The sequence below is a fragment of the Peromyscus eremicus genome, chromosome 8b (assembly GCF_949786415.1).
Source record: "Peromyscus eremicus chromosome 8b, PerEre_H2_v1, whole genome shotgun sequence".
In the NCBI taxonomy this organism is placed as follows: Eukaryota; Metazoa; Chordata; class Mammalia; order Rodentia; family Cricetidae; genus Peromyscus; species Peromyscus eremicus.
In genome coordinates this window covers 9,378,853-9,401,238 of record NC_081424.1, presented here as the reverse complement: position 1 = coordinate 9,401,238, position 22,386 = coordinate 9,378,853, and the positions used below count along the sequence as shown (strand labels likewise).

General features: G+C 42.1%; 1 protein-coding gene and 1 non-coding gene across 2 annotated transcripts in view; both read left to right on the top strand.

Annotated features, from left to right (window-relative positions):
- Window positions 1-22,386, top strand: part of Pdss2 (decaprenyl diphosphate synthase subunit 2) — a 237,460-nt gene that overhangs the window by 150,347 nt on the left and 64,727 nt on the right. The gene's annotated exons all lie outside the window — the stretch shown is intronic.
- Window positions 10,207-10,313, top strand: LOC131918913 (U6 spliceosomal RNA). Its single transcript, XR_009381133.1, has one exon. It is a non-coding gene; the product is annotated as a U6 spliceosomal RNA (small nuclear RNA).

The following is a 22,386-nucleotide window of genomic DNA, read 5'->3' as shown; positions in this document are numbered from 1 at the left end:
CAGTTGTTAAGTTCTCTGTCAGCCAACAGCAGCAATAATAAATGATGACAGCAGTTTGACAGTACATCCTTCACATCATCAGATGAACAGGCCACACTCGTGGGATAATCTCACTTTGTGAATGAAAATATTATTATTTACAGCTGATAAACAGCATCAAAGCTTAATGTCTAAGACTCATTAATTTGTCCGAGAGTTAGAGGGTTAGATTTGAACTCAGGGTAGTTGGTTGTTTTTTTAATTCCAAGTCTCATGCAATTTTTAAAATATACGATGTGTTTGGAAAGAAAACAGAAGAAACAACAGACTTTGTATTTTAGCTAATACATCGTCTCAAAATTGTTCATCGGCCCCCCCCCCCCCCCCCCCCCCCCCCCGCCACCTCCCAGTCAAGGTCCTTTAAAGCACTTGAATCTTTTCAAAGCAGTTAAGATTCAGAATAGAGCTAAACCATTGGGAGATCAGTGATTTTTCAATAATGGAAACAAAAGTACATAGTTGACCATAGCAGTTGGAGTGATTCGTACAGCCTCCATTCACACCCCAGGTCCAGTTTAAGTTAACCCCATTTTCCTTCCAATCCAGAGCCCAGAGCCCTCCCCAACCTTCCTGAGTGTGCTTGCCATTCCAGGGAAAGGAATCGCTTCCAAGGAAAAGGGAGAGATCACAGCCCCTCCCACATACACAAACACACAGACCGGGCTGGCATGTTCTGGCATGACTGAGAAGTCAGGACAAGCAGAGGTCTTATGGGAAGTGAGGCCCATGCTGTGGGTCTCTGTTGCTCAACCTCCTCAGCCTTGAGCTGATTCATCGGATTCATCGCAGAATTGCTTTGAGATTCAAGTGAGCTGCAGATCGTCTCATCTCTCTAGGGATAAAGAATACAATAGCAGTCTGTTTTCTGTATGCAAGTTAATGCAATAATGGAGATCTGGTAGTAGTGAGTTAGCGTTCTGTGGAGCAGTATCTCTGGGACTCTGGGTGCATTAAAGTGAGAGGTAATTGGAACTGGATGCTTTATAAATCACCTTCTCCAGAAGTGCTTTATATATACACCTAATCTTCCTTAAAGCAGTAAAAACACACAACTTAAACTACTAGTATTTAACACACTGTAGGTAAATTGTGATCATGGAAACATGCAAAGTAATTTAGGAAATTCATCCTTTGCTCTACTCATTGTAAAAATATTTTTACTTTTGCATTTACTAGCTTGTGAACCATTTCTTCCTTACAATAAAAATTAACCCTTGGACTTTTTAAAAATTTGTATAAGAACAAAACCTTTTTACCTCATTTTTTTTTCTATAATAGCTAATTAAAGAAACAAATTAAAAGCAAGGTGTAGTGTACACACCTTTAATGTCAGTGTTTGGGAGGCAGAAGCCAGCCTGGTCTATAGAGTTCCAGGCCAACCAGGGTTACATAGTAAAACCCTGTCTCAAAAAATAAATAAACAAAAAAGATGGAGCTGGAGAGATGGCCCAGGGCTTAGGAGCTCTTGCAGTTCTTTCAGAGGACCTGAGTTCACTTCCTAGCACTGGCCTTAGGCATCTCACAATGCCTTTAATTCATTTCAAGGAATCTGAGGCCCTCTGGCCTCCTGGGGCACCTGCCTGTATGTGGTACACATAACATAAACTCAGGCAAACACACATACATACACAAAAATAATGAATCTTAAAAAAAAAAATGAGGCCGGGCGGTGGTGGTGCACGCCTTTAATCCCAGCACTAGGGAGGCATAGCCAGGCGGATATCTGTGAGTTCGAGGCCAGCCTGGTCTCCAAAGCGAGTTCCAGGAAAGGCGCAAAGCTACACAGAGAAACCCTGTCTCGGAAAAAAAAAAAAAAAAAAAAAAAAAAAAAATGAGGAGGAAGAGAAGCAAAGAAAGTAAACCAGTTAAGTAGAGAAGCGGTATTTTAAATGGTCATTTATCGTATATTTGCGTTGCCAGTCTATGCTGCTTTATTATACACAGTTTCCAATTCTCACACCAGTTCATTTTTATAGCAAGGAATAAAATTTCTTCTTAAATTCCCAACTATACATAGATTAAAAAGCAAGCTGCTGTTTGCAGTAATTCGAATGTAGTCAGTGAAATTCTCTAAGCATTATCACATGTATCAGTGGTGCAAAGGGGAACCGTGCCCCTAAGACAGTGAATAAACTACTGCAAAGGGCAACTCAAATGTTCTTGATCTTCTTACTGATAGTATTGTGTGGTTTTAAGATTAATGCCAAGACTAGAACCTGTAGCTGTAAGTTTCTCTGGTCCTGCCCAGCCCCTTGATAGGGACAAATCTCTTCCAACCACTTCCCGTAGCCACTTGGTCCCAAGTAAACACACAGAGGCTTATATTACTTATAAACTGTATGGCCTATGGGTCAGGCTTCTTGTTAACTAGCTCTTCTAACTTAACGCAACCCATTTCTATTAATCTATATGTTGCCATGTTGTCATGACATTACCGGTCTGCTGGCATCTTGTTGCTCCTTGGGTGGCGGGCTGGCGTCTCCCTGACTCCACCCTTCTTAACTTTATCCTGCTCTGCCATAGACCAATGTAGCTTTATTTATCAACCAATCACAGCAACACATATTCACAGCATACAGAAAGACATCCCACAGCAAGAACCTTTGTTTAAAGATTGCAGATAACATACTGCCAGAATACTTTTCTGGCCCTTGGGAGGGTCAGTATTGAGATGCAAACCAGTCTCATGCACAGTAGGCAAGTGCTTTACAAGTGTAAGCTCTGCTCATACAGAATACTTATGTTCTGATTGTACTTGATAAATCTATACTTTAACATTGACTTTGGAGTCACAAACCAGAATAGTTTTAAAAAAAAGTTACCACTTATTTCTCATTAGTAAAAGAACTACATGATCAATAAAGAATTGAAAATGCTGCCACATATGATGACACAGGCCTGTAATCTTAACACTTGTGAGGCGAAGGAGGACGGATGCAAGTTCAGGACAAACCTGGTCTCCATAGTGAGTTCCAGGCCAGCCAGAGCTACCTAGTGAGACTGTTAAACTCCAAGTTTAAACCATAATTGAGACACTGCAGAAGGTCTAGAAGAGACCCACGTGACAGCTCACAACTTTGTTACTCTAGTCCCAGGATATCTGATGCCCTCTCCTGGCCTCCAAAGGCATGAGGCACACACTCAGACATACAAAGTACCTATATAAAATAAAATCATATATATTAGGGGCTGGAGAGATGTCTCAGTGGTTAAGAGCACTGACTGCTCTTCTAGAGGACCGAGGTTCAATTCCCAGCACCCACATGGTAGCTCACAACTGTCTGTAACTCCAGTTCCAAGGGACCTGTCACCCTCACATAGACATACTTGCAGACAAAACACCAATGCGCATGAAATAAAATATATTATTAAAAAATATTTTTAAAATGTTTTCAAAGTATGATTTGAGTGGCTATTTAATAGTTTATTTATAGTACTATACTGTAAATTACTCAATCATTATACAAATTTTGTGTTTGTAGTAGACTAAAATCTTCATGCATATAACTCTGCTGTATTTCACAGTTTGCATTTAAAAAAATCTAGAGCTAAAGATGAAGCTTAGTGGTAAAGTACTTGCCTAGACTGTGCCAAGACCCTAGTTACATTTCCAGCAGCTCCCCTCCCACACACAAACTCTGAAGAATATTTTACATCTACACATGTGCTTTGTTTTGTTTTGTTTTTGTTTTTCGAGACAGGTTTTCTCTGTGTAGTTTTGGAGCCTGTCCTGGACCTCACTCTGTAGACCAGGCTGGCCTCGAACTCACAGAGATCTGCCTGGCTCTGCCTCCCGAGTGCTGGGATCAAAGGTGTGCACCACCATCGCCTGGCTCACATGTGCTTTTTATATGTAATACTATAAATATCACAATAGTAATTAAAGAAGAGGTCTCATGAATTTGAGAGGGAATGGGATACACAGGAGGAGTCAGATGAGGACATAGAGGAGTTGAAATGATGTACATACAGGACTCATGTTTGAAATTCTCAAAAAAAACTAAATTAATTCATGAAAGGATGTGCCTTGCTGTCCTTAGAAAAGCCTGCTTATGAGACTGGCCTTGGGCTGCCAGTGCAATTTTGGATTTAGGAGCTCTCTCCCCTCCGATAGATAAAAACAGTTCACAGTATTTAGACTGCTTCTGCATGTGACATGGTTTATGCTGAACCCCTGCTGTTCTGGGAGTCTGGAATTGTCTTACATTCTAGGCAGAGAGTGCCTATAAGACCAGCCCCAGTCAGACTCTGAGCACTGACTCTCCAGTGACTCTGACCACATTTCATGCATAGCTCACACTTACTGTTGGAGTTCTAAGCATGCCCGTGACTCTACTGGGGTGTACCTTTGAAAGGTTTCTAGGTTTCTTCTAGACTTCAGCTACTGAGACTCCTTCCCTTTACTGATTTCCTTTGTGTCCTTTCCTGTGTGTGTGTGTGTGTGTGTGTGTGTGTGTGTGTATGTGTGTAAATTTTCTTGAGACAGGGTCTCACTGTTTAGCCTGGCTCTCCTGGAACTCGCTATGTAAACCAGGCTGACTTTGAACTCACAGATTCACCTGTCCCTGCCTCCCCTGTGTTGTGATGAAGGCATGTGCCACCACCTGGCCATTCTAATTTTTTTTTTTTTCCGAGACAGGGTTTCTCGGTGTAGCTTTGCGCCTTTCCTGGAACTCACTCTGTAGCCCAGGCTGGCCTCGAACTCACAGAGATCCGCCTGCCTCTGCCTCCCAAGTACTGGGATTAAAGGCATGCACCACCACTGCCTGGCTCCATTCTAATTATTTTTTACTGTAACTGTGATTCGACCCTATAGTCTTCGAGGTGACTTCCTAACATCATCATACCTGGAGGACAGGAACTGGACAGAGAGAGTGGTTGGGAACACTCACTGCCCTTCCAGCAGGACTCAGGTTCGATTCCTAGTATCCACGCTGAGGCTCCTAGCCATCTGTGATGCCTGTCCCAGAGGCTCCAGTGCCCTCTTCTGGCCTTCACTGGCACTGCATATAAAATAAAACGAACAGAAATACACGCAGACAAAACACCATATACATAAAAATAAATACACTTAAAAACAAAATTTAAAAATTGGAGTAGTGGATTAGGACTACTAACATGCCCATTTTCTGAAATTGTATCTGTTTCTTCTTCACTGATTACTGCTTCTGCCTTAGGAATTTACCCACAGTCCTTTGTGAAGCCGTGCCTCTGCCTCGCTGATACTAAGAAGAGACAGCCACTGCTTCCCTATGCTGGGGGCTTGGCCCTGGACCCCAAATAAGAGGCTTTATTCTAGTTCTCTGGATAATTAACAGCCACTGAAATTGTAGAGATCCAGTCTGGCTTTTTTTTTTTTTCTGAAACAGGGTTTCTCTGTGTAGCTTTGCGCCTTTCCTGGAACTCGCTTTGGAGACCAAGCTGGCCTCGAACTCACAGGGATCCGCCTGCCTCTGCCTCCCAAGTGCTGGGATTAAAGGCGTGCGCCACCACCGCCCGGCTCAGTCTGGCTTTTTTTAAGCAGAGTTTATACTTTACATATTAGTCATAGAATTTCTGGGGCAAGACAAGTCTTATTCTTTTATTTGTCTGATGTTTATACTTCTTTTCCTTTGACACTTAGGCAGCTTTTGAGTCAAATATAAAAATAAGGTAATTGAGTCTTCTAGAAATCATGGGTGCTGTTCCTGCCTGCAGAGCTCTATGCCATTGTCTAAATGTGATAGCAAGATAATTGTGCTCAAGGAGAAAATGACAGGAGAGAAATGTAAACAAGATGTCACATCTAGGTGGGGAATCAGAAAATCTTTTCAAAAAAGGGATGGAGGTGATGTACAGAATGGAGACATTGAAGGATGGAGGAGATGTACAGAATGGAGACATTGAAGGATGGAGATGTATAAAATGGAGACATTGAAGGATGGAGGAGGTGTACAGAATACAGACATTGAAGGATGGAGGAGATGTACAGAATGCAGACATTGAAGGATGGAGGAGATGTACAGAATGCAGACATTGAAGGATGGAGGAGATGTACAGAATGCAGACATTGAAGGATGGAGGAGATGTACAGAATGCAGACATTGAAGGATGGAGGAGATGTACAGAATGCAGACATTGAAGGATGGAGGACATGTATAGAATGCAGACATTGAAGGATGGAGGACATGTATAGAATGGAGACATTGAAGGATGGAGGAGATGTACAGAATGCAGACATTGAAGGATGGAGATGTATAAAATGGAGACATTGAAGGATGGAGGAGATGTATAGAATGGAGACATTGAAGGATGGAGGAGATGTATAGAATGCCGACATTGAAGGATGGAGGACATGTATAGAATGGAGACATTGAAGGATGGAGGAGATGTACAGAATGCAGACATTGAAGGATGGAGGACATGTATAGAATGCAGACATTGAAGGATGGAGGACATGTATAGAATGGAGGGCGTTCTAGGGAGAGGAATGACATGATAAAACTGTTGAGATGGGGTTTCTTTCACGTAGCAATAAAGGAGCCGGGAAAAACAACCCTGCAGCCGGCATGGTGGTGCACACCTGGAGTCCCAGCTCTCTAGAGGTAGAGGCAGAGGCAGGTACATTGTCCTTTATTAAAACTGTTGCTGTCTTTTAAGCTACAGTGGTCTGAATCAGTAACTGTAACTCCAACACTACCAGCAGCGCTTAGGCCGCAAGGGCCGTAGCCAGAGGGAATTTTGTTTCCTCAGGTCCCGACGCTTCAGTGCTACGAAGGGAACTTAACTAAACCTCTCTCCCTCTAAAGAACTCAAGACTCAAAGGTTAAGGGGGAATTCCGCTCCTCAGAGGCTGAATAGCAAGTCGCTCACCTCCTCTCCTTGCGAGTCCTCCAAAAAGCTCTCATGCTGCTCCTCGCCCTCATTATAAACTCTTTCTCACCTGGCTTCTCCCTTCCACTTCCTGTCAGCTAGTTGCTGACGCAGCCTTCTGACCGCAGGTGAATTGTATTTAATCAAACACATCTTTGCATCATTAAACAAACATTCCAGAGCAAAAACAAAAGTAACACACCTTGAAATAGTATTCTACAACACAGGTAGATCTCTTGGGTTTGAGGCCAGCCTGTTCTACATAGTGAGTTCTGGGTCAGCCAGGGCTACAAACTAAGCTCTTGTCTTTAAAAAAAAAAAAAAAAAAAGGAACCAACAGGGATGATTTATGACGATGGTGGAAGATCTGCAATGCCAGAATGTTGAGCTGACATCATTTTAGAAACTGGAGATGGATAAACAAGGGAACTACTGTATGGCTGACATTCTGCCCTTCTTGGCATTCATACCACTGTCTGTATTGCCTTTCCAGAATCCACTCTACATACCCAGTTGGAAATATTTTAATAGCTATCTTACTTAATTATTTTTATCTTGATCAAAAGTGTTACCATCTGGTGTTTTTTATCATCCCTACCAACTTTAAGTCTCTTCCTACAAGAATGTAAGTGCCACTGTGTCTCTAATACCAAAACAGTACCTGGCATATCGGTAGTAGCCCCCACCCACCTGTTGCTAAACTAGTTATTTCAAAAGATCTAGAATGATTGTAATGGAAGATTTTTCTCATATTTTGAGAGGGATTATTAATATACAATAAACTAGAAATACACTGCCTGATGTCTAGATATATGTTATGCATGGACCAAAGAAGCTGTTGTCACAATTAAGTTGATAGAGTTTTATATAAATGGATCTAGAAATATCAATACTTTGACTGGGGTCCTTGAATAGTTATGTTGAAATGCATCCTGCTGCATATATGAATAGTTCATTACTGCTAAATAGTATTCAATTGTAGGGATCTACCACAGTCTATGATCCACCTGCTAGTGAACATTTGAGATGTTTCCAGTGGTAAAGTATTCTAAATGAAGCTGCTGGCAGCATTCATGTATGAACAGCCCATGTAAATATATACTGTTTCTCTTGGGTTTACCTAGGAATAATCATGTTGCTATTTATTTTCTTTTGGATAGAAACCTAATAGAGGACTTTGTGTGTCATACAATGGGTATATAGTACTCTGTGCTGGCTAGTTTCCATGAACTTGACACAAACTAAAGTCATTTTGAAAGAGAAACCTCAATTAAGAAAGCATGCCCACCAGATAGGCCCGTGGTGCATTTTCTTGATTGATGACTGATATAGAAGGTACCAGCTCACTGTAGGTGATACCACCCCAGGCTTGTGGTCCTGGGTGCTATAAGAAAGCAGGCGGGGCAAGCCATGAGCAAGCCAGTAAGCAGCACCTCTTCATGGCTTCTGCATCAGCTTCTGCCTCCAGGTTCCTGCCTTGAGTTCCTGCCCTAACTTCCCTCAGTGGTGGACTGTTGCCTGGAAGTATAAATGGAATGGTTCCTTTCCTCCGCAAGTTGCTTTGGTCATGGTGTTTTATCATAGCAATAGAAACCCAAAGACATGCTTTCACCTGCTGAGTCATTTTACATTTCTGTCAGCCATGTATGAGAATTCCGGTTTTTCCACACCTTGCTAAAACTTAATGTGACCAGTTTTTAATACTTTAAACATTCTAAAATACAATTTTGGTCTATCTTGCAGTTTTAGCTCATTGTGGTTTTAGCCACAACAGTGTTGAGCGTCTTGCATCTTTTCATGTTTATTTGCTATTAATACCCTTTAGTGGACTGCCTCTATAAACACTTTGCCCATTTTAATTGGGCTGTGTGATATTGGGGAGATTTGGGGGGGGGGTTGGGCAGTTTTGTGTTTGTTGGTTTGTTGTTTTATCTTGCATCCTACAATCTTACTAGTTTGTTAGTCAGAATAGCCTTTGATTTTGTACAAAGATTCTGTGGAACCCCCATGTAGACAGTCATGGCACTTGTGAATAAAGAAACCCTTCTTTTCAAAATAAATGCTTTTTTGTTTCTTTTTCTTGTCTTATTGCACTAGGTAATATTAGTAGAGAAAATGTTCCCTAGATCACTTTACTACACATATTTCAAGGTCATCCAAGACTGCAAGTTTTTTTTAACATTTTATCTCTTTATTTTGTATATGTATATGAGCGTGTACTGTGGAGGTCATGTGTAACATCAGACGACAACTTTCAGCAGTCGGTTCTCCTTCAACCATGTCAGTCCTGGGGATTGAACCTGAGGCATCAGGCTTGGCAGCAAGTATCCTTGCCTGCTGAACTACCTTGAGACCCTCCCTAGGCCATTTTGCAGAAATTTCATGTAGTCTGTTGCTTTGAAAGATGAGCTAACAATCTTGCTTACTGCTTGCAACAAAAGCAATAGATCTTCCCAACTCCGGTCTTCAGCTTTGACCAATGCCTCCAAAATCGTAGCATCCATCTAAACCGTTACATTGCCTCTGCAGGAGTTGGATCAAAAGTAACTAATGCAAACATGTGGTGCACGTGTTCCTTGCATGGCTTAATACATATAGTCCTTCCTCTCTAACTCAAGAGCATTGTGCTTTTACCACCATTCATAAAATAATAAAAGCTAGCTTATTAATAAGCTTGTGTGGGGTAAAAGGAAATCCTCAACCCAACAACTACATATAAGTGTATATACACTTATAACCTATGTAAGTGTATAATATGGAAGTGATAGGGATGGACAGCCCGATGTTACCTGTAGGCTTTTTGGTTCTAGGGCTTTATTTTTCTTTGTTTTTTGGGTGTGTGTGTGTGTGTGTGTGTGTGTGTGTGTGTGTGTGATGTGCTTATTTGTGTATGCAGGCACACACATTCCTTGCACCTCTGTGGAGGTCAGAGGACAACCTCAGGTGTTAGTCGTCACCTTCCTCTTTGTTTGGAGCAGGGGATCCTGTTGTTCGCTGCTGCAAATGTGAGCCTACAAGCTTGTAGAGGATGCTCCTTTCTTGCCATAGCAGCACTGGAATTAAAACCAAGTGCTTTACACAGGTTCCGGATGAAAACGTAGTCCACACACATGCATGACTGAACTGTCTCCCCAGATCCTTTTGCCTTTTTTGAGTCCCTTGCTTAGCAAAGAAGTTCCCTGGCTTCCTAAGAATTTTGCCAGGAATTAGCACTGGATTTTAAGACAGCCAGAGTGGCACACAAAAGAGAATCAAAACTTTGAGGCCAACTTGGGCTACCAAGCAAGATTGTACCTTCAAAAAATAAAAAAAATAGTGTTCGCTTCGGCAGCACATATACTAAAATTGGAACGATACAGAGAAGATTAGCATGGCCCCTGCGCAAGGATGACACGCAAATTCGTGAAGCATTCCATATTTAAAAATAAATAAATAAATAAATAAATAAATAAATATAATTAAAAAATCGATGTTGGGTGTGTGTGTTCACACATGATTTCTATAGAATTTTTTCTCAGCTATTGAAATGGCCATTTTTTTAGAAATGTTTTTCTTTTAGGTTTTTGGTTTGTTTTGGGGTTTATTTATTTATTTGCTATAGTAAAAATAGAATTTATGGCCTCATGCACACCCCCTTTTAGATTATTTTATAATCTATGAATATGGCAAATTAATTGATTTTTCAAATATGAGACCATACAGCCCTACTTGAGCATAATGCCATCTCTTTTTTATAAATTATTGACTTTGCAATGCTAAGATTTTGTTACTATGTATATCTATGTTCAGTGAAAAATATTGGTATTATTTGGGGTTGACTGTATATCTGTCTGGTGTGAGTGTCAAGACAATAGTGAAACATTCGGCATCCTCACAGTGAAGCTGTGTGGGTCTGTGTGGGAATAGGTGTGTGTTTGTTTATCACTACGGGTTCAATTGCCCTAACAGTTACTGAACTATGTAAACTGTGTCCTTCACATGAGCTTTGGCAGTCCATTTATGTCCCATAGGAAGATGTTATTTCACACGAGGTAGCAGATTCACTGGCACAGAGTTTGTGACTCTGACATCGGTCTCCTTTCATTCCTAATACTAGGAGTTTATGCTTTCTCTCTCTCTTCCTTGGGGTTTAAGTTAGAAGTTTAATTTTTTTCAGTATTTCAGCTAGGATGTTCTAGTTGGATGGATCTCCTATATGCTACTTTAATGGTATCCCAGAAATCTCTGTTATGTTGCCTTTCTTTTCACACACATCAAACCACTTAGCAGTTTTCATTTTCATTTTTTTTCTTTGACTTGTGGTTAAGAAATTTGTTACTTTGTTTTTGAATATTTGGAATATTTTCCAGGTGTCTTGATTTATTATTATTGATTTATAATGCTATTGTTATTAGAAAACTTTTTATAAGATTTGAGTTATTTTTAACTTATTTTATCTTATTTTATTTTTTGTGTTTGGGTGTTTTGCCTGCATATATGTGTGTTCAGTATGTACATGCCTAGTGCCCACAGAGGCCAGAGAAGGGCATCAGATCCACTGGAAGTGGAGTTACAGACAGTTGTGAGCTGCCATGTGGGTGCTGGGAATTGAACTCAGGCCCTCTCGAAGAACAATGAGTGCTCTTAACCACTGAGCCATCTCTCCAGCCCAATTTGAGTTACTTTAAATTATTGTAGGCTTGTTTATGGCCCAGATATAATGTGTCTGGCTAAGTGTTCCATGTTCTGGCTAAGTGTTCCATGATCCGTTAAAGGGAACACACATTCTGTTGTTCCTGGAGCTCAATAGTCACTGAGCCGTTTGGTTGGTGATGTCATTTAAGTACTCACGACTTGTTGTTGTTTTCATTCTGCTTCCTCAGTCAGCCACTGGGAGAAAGTGTATTGGAGTCTGTATAATGGTTTTCAACTGGCCATAGGGTGCATGCCTCTAGTCCTAGCACACAGGAGATAGAGACAGGGGGATCAGGAATTCAGGACCAGCCTGGGGACGTGAGACTGTCTGGAAAAGAACAAAGCCTAGCATAGTTAATTAATTAGCAAGTTTAATTGTGGATTTTTTCTATTTCTCCTTCTAGTTCTGTCTGATTCTTCTCCATGTTTTTGAAAGCTCTGTTATCAGGCACATTAACCTTTAGCATCATTGACTCCTGAATTATCTAAATGATTTGATCCTTTTTAGTTTTCCTTGGTATCTTTTTATTAGTAAGCATTCTGATTCGCTCATTTGTGTCCCCCCTCCCTTCCCATTTCCCCTGGTTGTTGGGACACGGTCTCACTGCATGTGTGGCCCAGGCTGGGCCCTGACTCCTGGCAATCTTCTTTCCTAATCCTCCCAAGTGCTAGTGTCGTCTCCGTTTCTACTTAATATGTTCAGTGTTTCTTGTTGCTTCTTTACTGTATGTGATGTGGTTATGAAAACTTTGGATGTCTCTGTACTAATTACGTCATCTGTATCATTGAGGTGCTGGTTTAACTGGACTATATGTGATATGTGATGTGGTTATGAAAACTTTGGATGTCTCTGTACTAATTACGTCATCTGTATCATTGAGGTGCTGGTTTAACTGGACTATATGTGATATGTGATGTGGTTATGAAAACTTTGGATGTCTGTACTAATTATGTCATCTGTATCATTGTGGTGCTGGTTTAACTGACTGTTTTTTGTTGTTGTTGTTGTTGTTTTTTTCTCCTCATTGTGATTTGTATTTTCCTTCCTGGTTGTCTTTGATTGAATTTTGACATTGTGAGTTGCTTTGTTGTGTGCTAGGTATTTTTGTGTGTAAATATTCTTGAGCTTTTTATGGATGCAGTGAAGTTACTGAAAACGGATTGATCCTTCCTGGTGTTACTTTTAAGTATTGTTTCTCAGGACTGCAGTAACAGTTAATTTAAGGCTCATTTTTTTCCTGTGATGGTAAAACCTGAGTACCATGCAGATGTTCTGTGAACGTTAAGCTTCTCCAGAACTCTAGCCAACCAAGAGTGAGCTCTAAAGATTGCTTTTGTGTCCTTTTGATTCATTCTTTTCTCAGACTTTGATAGCCTCTTTGCACATGCACATTGGTAGTACAGTCAGACCTCCATATCGACATGTTCTTGGATTCAACTAACTGGACCAAAATCCTTTGGTTTTGTCTGTACTGAACATGTCATTATTCTCTAAACACAGTAATGTAACCACCCTTACATAGCATTTACGGTTTATCAGACATTGGATGTGTGTTTGTAGCTTTTCTTGTTGTTTTTGTGACACGACACCAGACACGAATAACTTCGGGGAAAGGATGTATCTTGCTCCTGCTTTCAGAGGTTTCCGTCCATCACAGTAGGGAACGTGAGAGAGCGTGGCAGCTAGATCACGGCAGCAGGAGAAGGGAGTGAGAAGACCGGTACTTCGGATATTTTGTTACCCCTCTGTGGGATGGGTGGGGCTGCCCCCTGTTCACTCCGTCTACTGAGGTGCTTTATTAGCTTCCTGGGCATTTATTTCTTAACCCAACCAAATTGATGGTCAAGATTTGTCTTGTAGCTGAGGATGACTCACTTGGTAGAATGCTTGTCTACGGTGCACAAAGCCTTTGGTTTCATCCCCATTACCACATAAAGCCAGCATGTTGTTGCAGGCCTGTAATCCCAGCACTTGAAAGGTAGCAGGTCAATCTGAAGGTCAAGGTCATTCTCTGTCACATAATGAATTAGAAGCCAGCCAAGGGTACATGAGACCTTACCTCAAAAATGGACGGATGGATGGATGGACAGATGGATGGGATTGACCATCACAATAAGTAATCCAGAAAAGATTTAAAGTATATTGGAAGACGCTGTGTGTGGTAGTGAATGCATCTAATCCTAGCACTGGTGAGACAAAGGCAAAAAGATCTCTCAAGTTCAAGGTCAGCCTGGACTACATTTTTTTTTATTTCATTCATTCATTATGTGCATACATGCTCAATGCATGCTCACAGTGGTATTCATGTGGAGAACAAAAAAAAAAAAAAAAAAAAAAAAAACTTGTAGAAAGTGGTTATTTCTTTCCTATATGGTCCCAGGGATCAAACTCAGGTCGTCAGGTTTGGTGACAAGTGTCTTTACCCATTGAGACTTCTTATCTGCCCCTTGGGCTGTATCTTGATTTTGAGACTATCTTGAACTATACACAAGACAACATATAAAAAAACAAAAACAAAGGCCAAGGCGATAGGTCAGTGGTCTAGTATTTGCCATGTGCACATGGATTTGATCCTCAGCACCACAAAAAAGTAAAAATACAATATATAGAAAGATGTGTGCAGAGTATGTGCAAATACTGTGCCATTGTATATATACAAGGGACATGAACACCTCAACATACTGACAGTTGCGAGCATCCTACAGCCTTCAGATACTGAGGGGATGGTACTAAGCTGAAGACTTAGCAAAGACCATTATCCCAGAGCCCTCTGCTCTGCTGCCTCTTCTTGTAACTGCCCTGTGAACTCAAGCCCTTAACTTCTACTAATTCCTTTAGCCTGACTAGAAACCCAGGTCTGTCTCCTCAACTCCAGGATGTCATCACCTCCACTGACTTGGCATTCAGTCTAGTTTGTAAATGAAACAATTGTGAGGTTAATTTAGTTCCCATCGTTCAGAGATCACTTTTTTTTCTTGACTTCTAACATCTTGTATTATAAGTCTTTGTGGTGGTTTGGATAAGAGTGGTCTCCATAGGCTCATATAGTTGAATGTGTAATCACCAGGGAGTGGCACTGTCTGAAAGAATTAGAAGGATTGAGAGGTGTGGCCTTGCTAGATGAAGTATGTCACTCTAGGGGTGAACTTTGAAATTTCAAAAGCTCCCACCAGGCCCAGTTTCTCTCCCTCTCTGCCTGTGGATCAGGATGTAGAACTCTCAGCTCCTTCTCCAGCACCATGTCTGTCTGCATGCTGCCGTGCTCCCCACCGTGATGATAAAGGCTTTAGAGCCAAGGATACAAGAAGACAGTGTGGAATTTCCCTCCGTGGCTAAGGAAAGCTGCCAAGGCCAAGCATGTGAGTGTCCCTGCGTGGAGGCCCAGAGAGGCTATTTCATGAAGCTGTTCAAGTGAAGCCTGGATTTCACTGGAGACCCCAACATGTTGGAGATGCTGAGGTCGTGGGACACCTGCCAAGGAGAGCTGCTAACAGGGAGTGGAACCAGCCTAAGATAGAGAAGTGTGTTGCAGTCAACAAAGCTGAAAAGAGCTGGAGATCTGAAGAGCACTCTGACATTAGACATGGAGATGCAGGGTTTGGAGTTTGCCCTGCTGGGTTTAGATCTTGCTTTATTCCAGTATTTTCTTGATATGCTCCCATTCTTTCCTTTTGGAATGGTATATATTTCCTGTGCCACCGTGTGTTGGAAGTATGTGATCTGCTTCTTTGTTTTGTTTTACCGGGGGTTACTGTTAGAATTCCTAGCCACTCCCCATGACCGTGCATGTGCTGGCAAGATGCTTAGTCATCCCAGGGCCTTACGTCCTACATAATGCGTGGCATAGCTATGTAAGCCCATGTGCGCGTGCAGGGAATCTATAAAAGCGGAGCCCACTCATCCCTCCGCCCTTTTTCCTGCACAATCTTTCCATAGGCCTAAGTACATCCCTTCTGTTCCCTTCCCCTAATAAACTCTTATAGTGGGTTTTGTCATACCTCGTGGCTTTTCTTACATGGTAAACAGCATGGCTTAATGAATAACAATGTGCTGCTTAATAAATAACAGTTATAGTTAAGAGATTGCCATGACTCTCAGAAGAGATTTGAACTTTGAGCTCTTAAACAGTGTTGAGACTATGATACTGTGGGGACTTTTGAAGTTGTACTGAATGCATTTTTGCATTATGGTATGGCTACAAGCCTGTGGGGGCCCAGGAGTGGAATGTGGTGGTTTGAGTAATAGTGGCCCCCATAGGCTCATCGATTTGAATGCTTAGTCACCAGGGAGTGGTGCTATCTGAAAGGATTAGAAGGGTGGCCTTGTTGGAAGAAGTGTGTCACTGGAAGTGGGCTTTGGGGTTTCAAGGGCCCAGCTCTCGCTCTCGCTCTCGCTCTCGCTCTCGCTCTCGCTCTCGCTCTCACTCTCTCGCTCCCTCTCCCTCTCGCTCTCTCGCTCCCTCTCCCTCTCCGTCTCCCTCTCCGTCTCCATCTCTGTCTCTCGCTCTCTCTCTCTTCTCCCCTTCCCCCCATCTCTCTCTCTCCTCCCCTCCCCCACCCTCTGCCTTCCAGATCAGGATGTGGAACTCTCAGCTCCTTCTCTAGCACTATGTCTGCCTGCATGCTGCCATGCTTCCCTCCATGACCATAATGGACTAAAGCTCTAAACTGTAAGCAAGCCCACAATTAAATACTTTGCTTTATAAGAGTTGCTGAGGTCATGGTGTCTCTTCACAGCAATAGGCCAGTGACTGTGATCATCCTGTTCCAGAAGTGCTAGACTGAAAGACTTTTTGACCTACATTATAACATCTTTTTTATAAAATAACAAACACAACACCCTCCCCCCTTGTGAAACATAAGTGCCTTTGTGTTGTTGCTATACTAAGTGCTCATCGGGGTGTGTGTCAAGCACATCAGTCATGGGATAAGAAATAAAAATTGACACCAGCTTTGTGCCTGGTTGACCGGGAGGAAAAAGGTGATAAAGTCGCTGTAAAGGAGGATTGCTGTTAGAGACAAGTGCATCAGTGTACTTGAGGTTAGATCAATGTTGGCGTCTGGCAGACTTTTCAGATACAAACGTCAAGAGCTCAGAGATGGGAGTGAAGATTCATCCTTGTAGACTGACGAGTAAATGGGCGTTGATGCACAGAGAAGGGTAAAATGAAATGGAGACTATGGGGAGCAAGTTGGAGTGACTGTAGCACAACCTTTCTCTGCTGTAATTGGATTTTGAATGTAGCATCATTTCTTCTTGATGAACATTAAAAGAAAATATGTTGTGTTCTGGAGTTTGCATTATTTGATTACTAATGCTATAGAGAGTTCTTGTTGATTTTTCCAAACACTAAACAAGGGGCTGGGGATATTGCTCAAGTGATTGCTTAGCAGGTACCAGGTCCTGAGTTTGATCCAGGCACTTTAAAAGAAATAAACAAAGAACACAAATAGTGATTTTCTTTTCTCTTTTTGTTAAACCATTATGTAAGAGTGGTGCTTTCCACATAGAATTACAAACAGCTGGTTTTCAACATCACTTAGAAAGCGGAGAGTAGCGGTGATGTCTTAGTAAAGACACTGTCTCTCAGAAAAAGAACTCCATCTCCTGATAGTTAACATAGTGAAGAGACTGGAGTATAAAATCTCCTTCAGTTGTTTCTATGGGAATCTGGTTGGATTGTCATTATGAACCCTTTATTAGCAATAGACCTGAGCCGATGAGGTAGCTAAGTATGTAAGGGTGCTTGCCACCAAGTCTGACAGCCAGAGAGAGAGAGAGAGAGAGAGAGAGAGAGAGAGAGAGAGAGAGGGAGGGAGGGAGGATGAGTCCTGAAAGATTGAAGAATACCATTCTGATCAGAGGACAAGAAAAAAAAATCTCAGAAGTATAACCCAAGCCTTCAGTTAGGACCTATCTGTATGTAACTGAGTCCCCACTTTACCTCTGTCATAAGCTACTCCTGAGCTCTGAAGCTAAATGCTAGCTGTTTACTCAACACTCCCTCTTGAACTCTCATGAACATCTCAGGGTGAGCACATCCAGGACCAGATGTGTGAACTTAACTAAGGTCAGGAGTTCAAGGTCATCCTCCGTGACAGAAAATTTAAGGCCAGCCTGGGATGTAAGTGACCCAGTCTCAAAAAAAAAAAAAAAAAAAAAAAGGGCTAGAGATGTATCTCAGTTAGTGGAGAGCTTGCCTAGCATGCGTGAAACCCTGGGTTTCATCCTCCATACCACATGAACCAAGCATAATGGAGCAGTCCTGCAATCCCAGTCCTCAGATGATAGAGGCAGACTGATCAGAAGTCCAAAGCCATTCTTAGTGACATAGAGTTGAGTGTGAGTCTAGTGTCTGCTCTACATGAAACCCTGTCTCAAATGACAAATAAACAATAAAGATAATAATAATAGCCTATATTAGTTAAAAATGAGGGGAACGGAAATTTTTTTAGTCTCTTCCCATAGCCTATTTGGTGATGGGAACCCATGTTTTTTCCTGGAAATTTTAGAGGGATTAAGAACACCACAGGCTGTGGAATATCACTGGAGTGGTCCCGTGAGGCCCCCCAGTCACTGGAGTGGTCCTGTGAGGCCCCCCAGTCACTGGAGGGTCTTTCAATGCTCTCCTGAAGCATTTCCTCTCACAGTACCTCCTTGGGACTCAAACACTGTCTGTGAAAAGTTTCCTGGACTCTCCAGGACCAGATGGGACTGATTGGTGAGTGCGTGAATAAGTCGTCTCTCTGGAATCACATCCCTGGCAATTTAGCTAGTCCACCCCCAGCCACTGGGATTATCCCCAGCTGTTGTGGTTTAAAAGTAAAATGCCCCCCATTGGCGCATGTGTTTTATGGCTTGGTCTCCAGTTGGCACTGTTTGGGAAGATTGCGGAACCTTGAGTAGATGGAGCCTTCCTCGCTGAAGTGGGACACTGGGGGAGAAACCTTGAGGTTCTACAGCCAAGCTTCACTTCTGCTCCTTCTCTGTTTTCTGACTCTGACTGCATTGTGACCAGCTAGCCTCCTGCTAGGGACTGTGTCTCCTGGAACCATAAGCCAGAATAAACTCTCCTTCCCTTGAGAGCATCTTGTTGGGTATTTTGTCTCAACAAACAAACCAGCCTTCCGACTAACCCCAAGTATCTCTGGCCTTCCTAACCGAGATCCATTATGAAACAGAGATATACCATCTTCACAGAGCCTCATTTAAAGTTCTGACCCACAAAAATATCTGCAAATAATAAAATGACTGTTGTTTTATGCCACTAATTTTGAGGTGAAAGATATGGATAACCGAATGTAGATATTTTCAAAAACCTGTAAGACAGTTTACTAACATTCTGGTTTTTCAGACCATGCTGAAAGATATGGGAAGAGGTGTATAAATCTGCTTACTAGTCACTAGTCACAGAGTATCTGACAGGAACTTGAGGAAGGAAAGGTTTGCCCTGGCTCATACTCTGGGTGTGTCTGTCATGGCAGGGAAGCCTAGTGGGCGGAGTATAGAGCAGCTGTTCACAGTGCGGCACAGTCAAAAGCGAAGAAGAGGGAATGCTGCTCACCAGTCAACTGGCTTTACTGCAGAGACAGGAAGCACACCGCAGGCTTCAGGCCGACCAGGGCATGTAGGAAGACCTGGCTGCAAAGAAAGAAAAACATTCAACGCACACCCTCTACAGTGTGTAGCCTGGCTGGCCTAGAACTAGCTCTGTACACCAGGCTGGCCTGGAACTCACAGACATCTGCCTGCCTCTGCTTCCCAAGTGTTGGGGTTAAAGGTGTGCATCACCACTGCCCAGCAAAAAAAGAAAAAAGTATTAAAGATTACTAGTTTAAGTTCTTAACTGTAGAGAGAGTGTAACTGTGTAAGTCAGCTGGGATTGCCATACATAGGAGACATTTGATTATCACAGTCCAGAGGCTACACATTTAAAGTTCCAGGCAGTTTCAACTCTAGTGAGGGCTCTATTCCTTGTCTGAGGATAGCCCCTGTCTAGAGGTATCCTTACATGGCGGCAAAGAAAGACAGTAGTATATGGTGATATTTTATCTGTGTTCCCCAATAAAATTTATGTGAGGATCAGAGGAAAAAGCCAGCCACTATATTAGCCATAGAAGTCAGGCAATGGTGGCACACGCCTTAAATTCCAACACTAGTTAACCATAAAGGTCTGGAGGTCTGTACAGACAGACAGGAAGTGACAGCTGGGCAGGAAGAGTAAGTGATGTAGCTGGGTGAAGAGAAGAAATGAGTTAGCTGAACAGAAAGGCATGGGTATACAAGAAGTAGGTCTCTTTGGAAGCTGAGGGTAGGTAAGGTAAGGTTGGCTTTGGCTTGTCCTATTCCTCTGATCTTTCAGAATCTACCCCAATATCTGGCTCCAGGTCTTTATTAATCAGACTGTTTAGCAGTCTGTCTTACAGTAGTAGAGAGTTTTTAAGTATCTAATAACGATCAAGGGCACTAATTTTACTGGTTGGGGCCACTGGCTTATGACCTCATGTAACCTTAATTACTTTCTTGAAAAGATAGCAATGCTTAGGACCATGGCTTCAATGTTTCCATTTGAGAAGACACAGATGTTCATTTGTAGCAGTAGTCAAGAGTACCTTATTTGTGCCTCACTCCATCATCAAGTGATACATAGGCTACACTTGGCTTTACCCCGCTGCCTGCTCATCCTCACTTAAGCTAAGTTTATGCATGGATCAAGGTGTAAAAGAAGAAATGCAATCGGCTAATCAGTGAGATGACTTCTTGGGTTGTAATGATGTATCACTTTTTACTTGTTAACAACCAAAATAGTAATTTTGGTCAGAGGCAAGACAGTCTCAAAGTTGGGCAGTCAGTATGTGGCTCAGAAGCCTCTTTCTGGAATGCAATTTGGTAGACTGTTTGAAGAGACTAAACTGTTCAGACTGTTGAACAATAAATGTAATCACAGACTCCATCTGTGGTAGCCAGCCCCCCAGATCATCAGTGAGCCCCACCCTCTAGTATTCCCTGTGCTGTCCTTTTCAGAAGCTCTCTTTGGTCTTGCATTTCCTCGTCAGTCCCTCACTCCCTTTGGAAAACCAGTTCTCATATCTTGTAACTAGTCCTGCATAGTGGCCTTGTGGCAAGGAATTAAAGCTTCCCGCCAGGAATCCCTGGACTAGGCTCAGGAGCATGTATTAGTTTTCGTCACTGTTGACAAATCCTGAGGAAGTCAAGAGGAAAGATTTACTCTTTTTGAGACAGGGTCTCTCACTAAACCCAGAGTTTGCTGCTTCAGCTAGACCAGCTGAACCATGAGCCCCCAGGACCCACCTGTCTCTGCCCTTCTTTCTCAGCCTTGGAGCTGGGGCTACAGATGCACGCTGGCTGTACATGGATGCTAGGGATCAAAGCCCAGGTCATACTTGAACAGCAATCACTTTACCCACTCAGCCATCTCCCCAGCCCCTAGAAACACTTTTGAAGAGTTTTAGTGATGACATTTATCACAACTTTCCAGTTGCTTTTTAAATGATTTATGTGAATGGGAAACTTCCAGATACCTACTTTACTATCTCCTGTGTGACTAGGATATGAATCAAAATAAATGATTTTTGTCCTATTAGATGAGGCTGTTAACATACCATCCTTTTCCCCCAAGTATTGCCTAATGATTCCTGAAGACATACTCATTACAGTCCTCTTTAATGCATTTCTACAAGGGGTGTTACTACTAAGCTTAATATAGAGGGTTAAGTGCCTTTTTCCGATATATTAATGACATGCATCATTCACTCTCACAACCTTTTTACCCTAGAAGATATCAAGAGAGCAGGAGAGGTGGCTCAGTGGATCAGAGCACTTGATACTCTTCCTGAAGACCCTTGTTCAAGTCCCAGCACCCACATAGTGGCTCATAACTGTCTATAACTCCAGTTCCAAGGGATTTGATACCTTCCTTTAGCCTCTATAGATACGAGGCATGTATGTGGTACTCAGACATGCATGCAGGCAAAACACTCATACACATAAAAAATTTCAAATTAAAAAACATATTAAACATGCATATATTTCTGTTATATGTTAAGCTGCCGTATATCTGAGGAGTATCTCTACCACTTATTTGTGCCTGGTCTTGCTCAAAATATGTTCTTGAACTTCTTTCCCTGTTAAGTAATTAAGAATTATGATACATAAAACTTGGGGTTTTAAGTTTTAATTACATGTTAAGTAATACAGAAATGTCATCATCATGTCATTAGCCAGCAGGACAAATCAGGCTCCCTTTGTCTCCTTGGCTTCCTCCTAGCCCCGAACTTCAGAGAGTTAAGAAGTTTTCCTATATTTGTCTTACTTTCATATTTAAGATTTATTTATTTTTAATTATCTATATTATGTGGCAGAGTACACATGAATACATTGCCCACAAATTCCAGAAGGTGTCAGATTCCTGGAGCTGGAGGGACAGGCAGTTGTGGGCACTTGACGTGGGTGCTGAAGTCCTCACAAGAGCAGTATGTGCTCTTAAGGACTGAGCCGTCCCTCCAGCCCCTTACTCTATTTCCAGGTGTGCTAAGCATGGCAGCCTCACCTGTAATCCCAGCACTCGGAAACTCAAGACCTTCCTCTGGTATGTGATGATTCCAGGCCAGCCTGGAACTATATGAGACCCTGCGACTCTCCCACCCCCCCAAATAAAACCAATTCAAATGAAGTAATTTAAGCATTAAAATGTGGTATTAAGGGAATCTAGTCACTTATCCAACCCACATTAGGTTGTATTTAAAAACAGTGGCCCAGACTACAACTCTAAAGTGGGTAGCATGAAACTGTGTGTGAGG